The 10,485-nt window shown below is 41.4% G+C and overlaps 2 long non-coding RNA genes across 2 annotated transcripts; both read right to left on the bottom strand.

Moving 5' to 3' along the window:
• Positions 1-870: 870 nt before the first annotated feature.
• LOC117511681 lies at positions 871-1,421 on the bottom strand. The gene is made up of 3 exons (XR_004561039.1): positions 1,355-1,421; positions 1,160-1,231; positions 871-1,053 (listed from the first exon to the last, which is right to left on the bottom strand). It is a non-coding gene; the product is annotated as an uncharacterized LOC117511681 (long non-coding RNA).
• Positions 1,422-6,812: 5,391 nt separating this feature from the next.
• Positions 6,813-9,808, bottom strand: LOC117511680. Its single transcript, XR_004561038.1, has 3 exons — positions 9,763-9,808; positions 8,227-8,304; positions 6,813-6,960 (listed from the first exon to the last, which is right to left on the bottom strand). It is a non-coding gene; the product is annotated as an uncharacterized LOC117511680 (long non-coding RNA).
• Positions 9,809-10,485: the final 677 nt, after the last annotated feature.

Genomic DNA, 10,485 nt, shown 5'->3' with positions numbered 1-10,485 from the left:
GTCCTCTGTATTTAACCCATACTAATTACAGTTGGACACAATCCAGCCACTAGGGGCAGTGGGCAGCCACAGTCCGGTGCCTGGGGACCAACTCCAGATGTAGATGCTGCCTTGCTCAGGGGCAGAGAAAGAAGCAGACCCTAAATAAACATGTTCTTGATTGTGGGAGGAAACCAGAGTGCCCGGAGGAAACCCAGAGAGACACGGGTAAAACATGCAAACTCTACACAGAAAGGCCGGGAATCGATCCCATGACCTTCTTGCTGTGAGGCACCAGTGCTAACCACTAATTCACCTTGCCACCAGAATGTGGCAGGGGTGGGGTTTGAACCAGAAACCTTGTGCACTCAAAATAAAGTGCCCTAACCACTTGGACACCACCCCTGAAATTTTAGTCCCAGAAAATTTCCAGGGTCATACATCTTTAAAAAAAAACACAACACAAAAAACACCTATATATATATATATATATATATATATATATATATATATATATATATATATATATATACTGTTCGGACAATACCTGCTTGGCTCAAAGTGAAGTGTGAGAAACCACAAAGCAAGAAACAAGCAAACACACCCAGTTACTAACACTCAGAGCATAACAGTTTGTATAGTGCATAAGTTCCATTTTTCATCATCAACAAAAGAAACATACTGTCATCCTTGCTGTTTGTATTAGACCCAGTGAATGTAACTGGCTCTACGTGGGTCAGATGCTTAAATCCAAAAAATGAAAACTTTAAAAAAAATCCAGCAATTACAGAGCCAGAATCACAAATCAAATGGGGATGACGTATGTGAATTAAACATCCCAGTAAAATGAGACACTTTAAGTCTGTATGTTCTTATTTGTATTGTCTGGTTACAGATGGATCCCAAAGTCTTGAACTTTGGCCCCAAGTCATTCAGGAATTGCAGGTCTTCTCCCAAGTTGCTCAGCGACAGTTTGTCGAGTGATGGGCATTTGCTGCTCTCTCCTTCATAAGCATACTTATGGGGTTGGTACACGGGGTGCTCGACGTCATTTCCATCAATCATATACAGTCTCTTTGGAAGTAAGGAAAGAAAAATAGGTCATTGTTGGGGTTTTTTTTGTGTGTTTTTGTTTGGGAGCTTTTGAGCACCCAGTGCTAAACCAATTACAGATTCTTACCCTGTCAATGTAATCTCCAATGTCATGAATTCCCCGCACACTGAGGGAACGTGTAGTCCTGGATGTGTTGGCCTGTTCGGAAAGACCAAGATATAGTGCAAATAAACTAAAAGTCTATATAGTGCGGTCTAGTAGAATTACATATCAGCTACTTCCATAAACAAATAAATGAAATCATTGAACAGCACCACACACCCAGTAGGAGTTCGATCTTGCTTTACTCCATGTAGAATACTAAAAGTGAGGAAATAAAGAAAATGCAGTCAGCAACAAGCGTTATTTCATTTTATATACATGATCAGCCATAACATTGTGACCTCCTGCCTAATATGGTATTGGTTCCCCTTGCACCACCAATTGAGGCCCATTGAGGCAAAGACGATGTATAAGACATCTGAAGGTGTGTTGTGGTGTCTGGCAACAAGACCTTGAATTGGACCACATTAGCCAGCCACTGCGCCCTAAGGGGTATCACCAAGCTTTAGGCGCCCATGACTGTGTTTCTATACTCAACAAAAATATAAACGCAACACTTTTGGTTTTGCTCCCGTTTTGTATGAGATGAACTCAAAGATCTAAAACTTTTTCCACATACACAATATCACCATTTCCCTCAAATATTGTTCACAAACCAGTCTAAATCTGTGATAGTCAGCACTTCTCCTTTGCTGAGATAATCCATCCCACCTCACAGGTGTGCCATATCAAGATGCTGATTAGACACCATGATTAGTGCACAGGTGTGCCTTAGACTGCCCACAATAAAAGGCCACTCTGAAAGGTGCAGTTTTATCACACAGCACAATGCCACAGATGTCACAAGATTTGAGGGAGCGTGCAGTTGGCATGCTGACAGCAGGAATGTCAACCAGAGCTGTTGCTCGTGTATTGAATGTTCATTTCTCTACCATAAGCCGTCTCCAAAGGCGTTTCAGAGAATTTGGCAGTACATCCAACCAGCCTCACAACCGCAGACCACGTGTAACCACACCAGCCCAGGACCTCCACATCCAGCATGTTCACCTCCAAGATTGTCTGAGACCAGCCACTCGGACAGCTGCTGGAACAATCGGTTTGCATAACCAAAGAATTTCTGCACAAACTGTCAGAAACCGTCTCAGGGAAGCTCATCTGCATGCTCGTCGTCCTCATCGGGGTCTCGACCTGACTCCAGTTCGTCGTCGTAACCGACTTGAGTGGGCAAATGCTCACATTCGCTGGCGTTTGGCACGTTGGAGAGGTGTTCTCTTCACGGATGAATCCCGGTTCACACTGTTCAGGGCAGATGGCAGACAGCGTGTGTGGCGTTGTGTGGGTGAGCGGTTTTCTGATGTCAGTGTTGTGGATCGAGTGGCCCATGGTGGCGGTGGGGTTATGGTATGGGCAGGCGTCTGTTATGGACGAAGAACACAGGTGCATTTCATTGATGGCATTTTGAATGCACAGAGATACCGTGACGAGATCCTGAGGCCCATTGTTGTGCCATACATCCAAGAACATCACTTCATGTTGCAGCAGGATAATGCACGGCCCCATGTTGCAAGGATCTGTACACAATTCTTGGAAGCTGAAAATGTCCCAGTTCTTGCATGGCCGGCATACTCACCGGACATGTCACCCGTTGAGCATGTTTGGGATGCTCTGGACCGGCGTATACGACAGCGTGTACCAGTTCCTGCTAATATCCAGCAACTTCGCACAGCCATTGAAGAGGAGTGGACCAACATTCCACAGGCCACAATTGACAACCTGATCAACTCTATGCAAAGGAGATGTGTTGCACTGCATGAGGCAAATGGTGGTCACACCAGATACTGACTGGTATCCCCCCCCAATAAAACAAAACTGCACCTTCAGAGTGGCCTTTTATTGTGGGCAGTCTAAGGCACACCTGTGCACTAATCATGGTGTCTAATCAGCATCTTGATATGGCACACCTGTGAGGTGGGATGGATTATCTCAGCAAAGGACAAGTGCTCACTATCACAGATTTAGACTGGTTTGTGAACAATATTTGAGGGAAATGGTGATATTGTGTATGTGGAAAAAGTTAATATTTGAGTTCATCTCATACAAAATGGGAGCAAAACCAAAAGTGTTGCGTTTATATTTTTGTTGAGTGTAGTTCACCGTTTTTCCTTCCTTGAAGCACTTTTGGTAGGTAGGGACCACGACAGACCAGGACCATCTCACAAGAGTTGCAGATTTGGAGATGGTCTGGCCCAGTCATCTTAGCCAACACAAGTTGATCCTGGTCATAGTGACTCAAATCTTTTTCCTGCTTCCAACACATCAACTTCAAGGGCAATTTGTGTGGATCCAGATGAAGAGGCAATTCTGCTTTTCATCCTTGATCCTTATCACTTTGACTCTAATTATAGGATAAAAGGAGGGATGAGATCATTATCAACGCTACCTGGAATCTGCTAGAGTCATTCTCCCATTTATGGGTCACACCCCACAGCTCTTCCTACCCCTGGGACCCCATTGGCTGTGACTGTCCATATCTTTTCTAGTAGACGACCAACCGGGAAATAAACAAAACTCTCTCACATTGGAGGTGTTTCTTGGCAACGACACTCGCGAGGCCACTTATGCCAGTGTATATCGTTGACTAACATTAGAAGGCTAATCTACAAGTTCAGCCATCTATGTGAAACACAGATTAGACGTCTAATGTTGGGCAACTGACCTTAGTCAACTAAGTTTAATAGACTAAAAAAATTAGACTGCTTTATGAAACCAGGCCTTGTGTTTTGAGTAACCATTATGCATAATGTTGACAAAACACAGTGGCTCACAGATACTAGTCAGCACAGTATGTGACACAAGACCCACATCTGGTTGGACTCAATGTTTAAATTGTATTTTGACTTGAAAAGTGTTAATCACTCACCTTGCCCAGCCCTCCCTGGCCCCTCGCAGTTAGTTGTTGTCTGCCCCAGGCCATGTTGTTGCTCATCTGTAGGGATGTACATGAGTTCAATGAAACCAGGGTCAATGGGCAGAATGAAACACAGCAATGGCAGTGTAGAGTTAGGTTTGAAGGTCATGTCTGCATCCTCGAATAAACACTGCCAACTTCATGTATTGTTTGGGTATTGTCCTGCTGCTTTGAAGCATTTCTCTGTGTTACAAGTAAGACATGAACCTATGTCTTTGGTAGCCACCAGATCTAGGTTCTGGAAAATAAAAAACCTGACAAACGTATTCAAAGATACATGTAACATCAAAACTACACATATGTTGACAGTGTGTGTTTGTGTGTGTGTATATATATATATATATATATATATATATATATATATATACATACACACGAGGTCTGTTAGAAAAGTATCGGACCTTATTTTTTTTTCAAAACCTGATGTATTTGAATCAAGCCTGCTTGCGTGAGCCAACCTTGAACCTTCGTGCGCATGCGTAGATTTTTTCACGCCTGTCGATTGCGTCATTTGCTGGTAAGCAGCATTCGTGTGAGGACGTGTGAGGTGCTCTCATCTGATTTCATTGCAAGGAAAATGACGGAACGACTGGAGCAGCACCGCATCAAATTTTGCCAGAAACTGAGCGACAGCCAGGTGGAAACCATTCGGAAGATTCAGACGGCTTTCGGTGACAGTGCTCTGGGTGTCACACAGATTGAGCGGTACAACCAGTTTAAAGATGCCCGACGCTACAGGCGGCCATCAGTATGCTGAAATGACCAGATCATTTCCAAAGTGAACACTGTGGTGATGTGGGACCGTCGTGTGACTATCCGAGAAATTGTGGAAGAGGTGGACATCAGCACTTTTTCAGCACATTCCACTGTGAAGATTTGGCCATGAAAAGAGTTGTAGCAAAACTCGTGCCGCTGCTGACGGAGCAAAAGCGCCTTCGTGTTGAAGCCTCACAGGACATACTGGACTCAGAAAAATGATGCCCACCTCTGACACGACTGAAAAGCCACCGAAAGCCGTCTGAATCTTCCGAATGGTTTCCACCTGGCTGTCTCTCAGTTTCTGGCAAAATTGATGCGGTGCTGCTCCAGTCGTTCCGTCTTTTTACTTGAAATGAAAATCCGATGAGAGACTACACACGTCCTCACACAAAGGCTGCTTGCCAGCAACTGACGCAATCGACAGGCGTGAAAAAATTCATGCATGCGCACGAAGGTTCAAGGTTGGCTCACGCAAGCACACGTGATTCAAATCCATCAGGTTTTTGAAAAAAAAAAGTTGGATACTTTTCGAACAGACCTCGTATATATATATATATATATATATCTATATATATATATATATATATATATATATATATATATATATATATATATATATATATATATATATATATATATACACAGCCAGGAGTGGTCATGGGGACAAGCTCCCACTACCTAAAAAGTGCTCCCATATGGCGTGCATGTCAAATAGTCCAGCTCCTGGCCTGCTCGTGTGGCTTAGCTTCTAAGCCTGGCAGAATTGCATCTACTGACAGGCGAAGGGACGAAGGCGGGTTTCTGGCACCTCAGAACTAGTCTCAAAACCAGTTGCTTCGGGTCAAAGCAACTGGTAAAGATTTACTGTACGGTGAGCTGGCAGAGGGCACTCGTTTGGCTGGTTGCGCATCAAGGATGTCTGCAAGAAGGACATGAAAATGTGCAGCATCAGTGTCAACACGTGGGAGCAGTGTGCAGAAGACAGTGCAGCCTGGCGCCTTACTACCAGAACAGGTGCACAGAGGGCTGAGCAGGAGAGGAACCAAAGTCTTGCTGAGCAACGAGCTAGGAGGAAGGAGCGACAGCTGCAGCCTCAGCAGGCATCACAGTACACGTGCAACAAATGCAGAGATTGTCACTCACGCATTGGACTGATAAGTTATTCATGCAGGTGCAGATAGAAATAAAAGAGAAAAATTTCCTCTATATTTGTATTGTCAACTGTGTCAGTAGCAGAAGGTCACCACTTTGAGTCTGGTCTGCTTGAGGTTTCTTCTTCAAATCATCAGAGGCAGTTTTTCCTCACCACTGTTGCCTTTCGGGGTTGGTAAGGTTAGACCTTACTTGTGGCAGCTTTGTTGTGATTTGGGCGCTATATAAATAAAATAAATTAAAATTGAATTGAAAAAGTGTAAAAAAACAAACAAACAAAAAAAGAAGCTAAAAACAAACTGGACTTTACACCATCATCTCCAGCAGGAACAAGGCACAGACATTTGAGATTAATGAACAGAATTTTCTCATCACAACAAAATAAATAATAGTGCACAATGCACAATCCAAAAGAAATAATACCAAATCAATAAACTTGATTGTCCATACTGTAACAAGAGATTATATTATTATTTATAAACTCTATTAAAGCCAACTACAGTACTGCATAATTTAATATATTCAGGACAGATGTTGCAAATGTTTACACCTTTTACAGCAACACAGTGATTTTTTTTTTTTTACAGTAGTTTGAGTCTTTAATTTATCAAATAATAATGTTCCTCTCAAATTATAACTGGAGTCCTTCATTTTAAACAGATTTTTGACATGTTGACCTTGAAGTTTGTTTTGTGACCAAGGAGTTAGAATTTTTCAATATGACCATTTTGTGAAATAATCACAAAAAGTCATGGCTTATGTCTCTGATTTCGTACATTTCTGTTTCTCTTTATTGTTTTTGACATTTTACATGGGAACTTCCATGACCTTTACAAAGGTTGTGAATAAAAGACAAACTGTTCCTACAAGGACCTGTTACCATACTGTGACGTGACCTGTTGTAGATTTCAATGTTTGTGCTCGTGATGGGAGAGACCTCAGTCATCTAACAGAGGAGGGATTTAATAATCGTAAACATTCAGCACAGTGTTTTCAGCATCTTCAGAGAACACTAAAATGACTTGTGATTAAACACAATAATTTGGAGTCAGGATTTGAAAAATAGGTCATTCATTTAAATAATTAAGACCTGGTCTTTGACATTTGTGTGACAAATTCAAAGTAAATTTGTATTTTAACATGATAACACTCCTCATACAAACATACTACAGTTAGAGAAATGTTTGTTTGTGTGTGTGTGTGTGTGTGTGTGTGTGTGTGTGTGTGTGTGTGTGTGTGTGTGTGTGTGTGTGTGTGTGTGTGTGTGTGTGTTCCACTACTCCTCCATGGTGCCATGCCAATTTCCACCAAACTTTCTGGGTTCTGTAATTTGACTCCAGAATTGCCTTTGAGGGGTTTATTTTGGCAAAAGACAAATAAATAAATAAATAAATAAATAAATACATAAAAAGGGTCATAGGTTAATTTATCTGTTTGTTCCCCCATTTTTTTCATTGTATAACAGTCAACTTCAAGTTTGTTTTGGTAAAGGTTGCCATTTGGGTTAAAGGTCAAAAGTGTGATTTTCAACCTTGGCTGACAGATATATTTGACCCGGGTGAAATTGCCCAGGTGAGGTGAGGTTTGCCAAAGGTCAATCATTAGGTTCAAAGGACACAATTTCAGATTTTCACTCCAATTTGCACCAGGTGTGGCACGCACATGGAGGTGGGTTCTGTAATTGCCTAGCAGGACCAGATTTGCCAAAAGTCAATCACTGGGTCAAGGTCATATGTATCTCACTGTTTGTTTGCCTACAACTCCTAGGTACTTTTGATGATTTCTACCAAATTTAGTAAGTCACTGAAGGTTGGCCCTGAAATTGTTGTCGTTGGATCAAATGTTCCAGAACAGCCCTGGCAAGATCAGCCCGCGGTCAACCATTTGGTTGAAGGTCAAATGTCATATTGCCAAAACCCTTACTGTGTTTATGCCTACAAGTGCTATTATCATCCCATACAAACCCTCTAACCTCTGTACATGTTCATAATGTAAATTTGTACCCAGTCACATAATTTATAACCTCTGATGTATGGTACCTGACTGCATGGATTATATGTTTTTGTGCAGCAATCAAAGATGCATTGTTACATTCTTCTTTTGGCACAGACATCTAACTTGCACTATGCACACACTGACACTCCTAAGGACGTGTCCTGAAAAAGTGAAAAACACAAGTTGAGGAATGAACATTAAAGGAAACGAGACTTACCGTGGCTGGCTGTGGTTTGGCACTGTCTATCACTGTCATCTTGTTGGTGATAGACGACAAGAGGAGAGCGGGGTCAGCCTGTGAGGAAAACAAGTAGCCACCATAAAATTTGTGTTGTTGTGGATAAAATACAGTTCCAGGCATTAGCATGACAACATTGTTTACCATTGTCTATGTTTCTTTTTTCTCCATTTTTCCTTTCTTGTAGTGAGTATGTACATGTGTCTTTTTGTTATGTCCAGAACAGACGGATGAAAGCAAATCAGTGTTGTCAAAATGCATGTGATGGTCAGGGTCAGTACCTTTAAATCTCAGGTTTAAGCCAACCGAACATCATTGCTTTGTAATTGTTTGCTTTGTAATTGTTTCTATGTCACAACTGTAGGAAATATCAATGTGGACCCAAACGTAGTATACTTGTATATGGTAACATGGGTCCATAGTTCAAAATGACCTGTGACCTAGATGTTAACTTTGATTTAGAAATTTGTATTTATATTATATCTAATTGAATGACATAAAACCCCCAGGCATTGAGCATTATGCCCTCTGTTTATAGAGATCTACTTCCTCCTGCATTAAATGGTTTTAGATGAAGAACTGACTCTTAATTGAGTTCCAGTCTCCAAAAAGTTCTGTCTCAAATTAGAGTGACATAGGCTATGGAGTGGTTTGGTTTTGACAGAACAGAAATCTAGTTACACTTGGACCCAAACGAATGTGATGAACATCTATAGGAATATCACCTAACTGCTGTTCAGCAATCAGAAAATAATGATTCACTTCACTGACTCAGTAGATTTCGCTTGCGAAAATAGTCTGTCTTACTGAAAACCACACCTGCTCCTAATTCATCATCAGTCCAGCATCTTCCAACCATTGGGTTGGGATATTGAGTGTGAATGCTTATATAAATGAGATTTGTTTTTTTACTTTTTTTTTAATTTACTAAAATAAAAAAAAACAAAAAAAGAAATCACTTCGCACATCCCTTGACGACAGGTGTGTAAGAGAAGGCACAAAGGCTGCTAAACAAACAAAAAAACTCTCGCACACTGGCCTCACTTGCAACACAACACAAAGGGTGAATTTAATCAAGCAAACAAGCAAGCAACGTTTCGGTCAAAGGCCATCATCAGCAAATAATTTCCATGAATGAAAAGCCATCTTAAATAGGGTGTGGCTGATTACCTCACAGGATGTTGTCCTGTGATGTAATCACAGTAATTTGAAAAAAAAACAAAAAAAAACATTTTCCATGTTGTCATTATGGGGTGTTGTGAGTACAATTCTGAGAGAAGAATGAATTTACTCCATTTTGGAATAAGGTGAAACATATAACAGATACTTTACACATCGTCCTCTCAGAGGCACCACCCTGAACAGCCCTCGACAATTCTGAGGAGCAGAGATGAATTCTTTCCCAAAATAATAACCAATCGCAGTCAGTATGCAGATTCCTTTGATTGAAAGCCTGAACAGCAAAGCTGCTTGATGTCCTGTGAACATGTCCGGCAGATATATTTGCATACACACCTTGCATGCAGATCCTCCTCCTTCTTGGTTGTATTTGATGAGGTCTGGCTGCCCTCATCCTGCGCTGGAGGGAGGCTCTTGAATGTCTTTCCTCCACCTGGCACACAATAAGTAAGAGAAGTACTGCAAACACACAGCAAAATGGCCACTGAGAATGAACTGTAATGTTTAAAGGACACGTTCATGTATTTACAGCCTTAGATGAATCAGCACTGAACACAAGATATGTTGGAGTACAGACTATAATTTGGTAGAATTTCAAACTTGTAGAGCCTACAATTAGAGTTTCTCCTGGGAAGCATTCCAGTAAAAGACTCCTCAAGTAAGATTACAGAAGAAACAGCAATTACTGTCTCTACCAGTACAATCTGTGATTCTAGCAGATGTATTGCACGTTGGGCAGACAATCAAATTAATCAATTTGAATTAATCAAATGTGGCAATCAAACAAAAAATTCAGAAAGCTTTACTTAATGGTTGTCATGAGCCTGTAGGTTCTCACTCTGGCACGATGTGTTACTGGGTTTTGCTGGTAATACCCTTTTCTTTGTACTTCCCCACATTCCCTTTCCTGTAACCCCGTTTGTTTGCACACCTTTGACACACAGAACAGCCAGGTGTTTTCTGTTTGCTTTGCATGTACCTCCCCCTGGCACAGGGAAGGCATTGAACAGGTTTATGGGCTCTAATCACTTTTATTATCTCCCTCACACCCCTCTGTAT

This window comes from Thalassophryne amazonica, chromosome 6, assembly GCF_902500255.1.
Source record: "Thalassophryne amazonica chromosome 6, fThaAma1.1, whole genome shotgun sequence".
NCBI classification, from domain to species: Eukaryota; Metazoa; Chordata; class Actinopteri; order Batrachoidiformes; family Batrachoididae; genus Thalassophryne; species Thalassophryne amazonica.
Note: the sequence above shows the minus strand (reverse complement) of the source record. Positions and strands in the feature narration are given on the sequence as shown.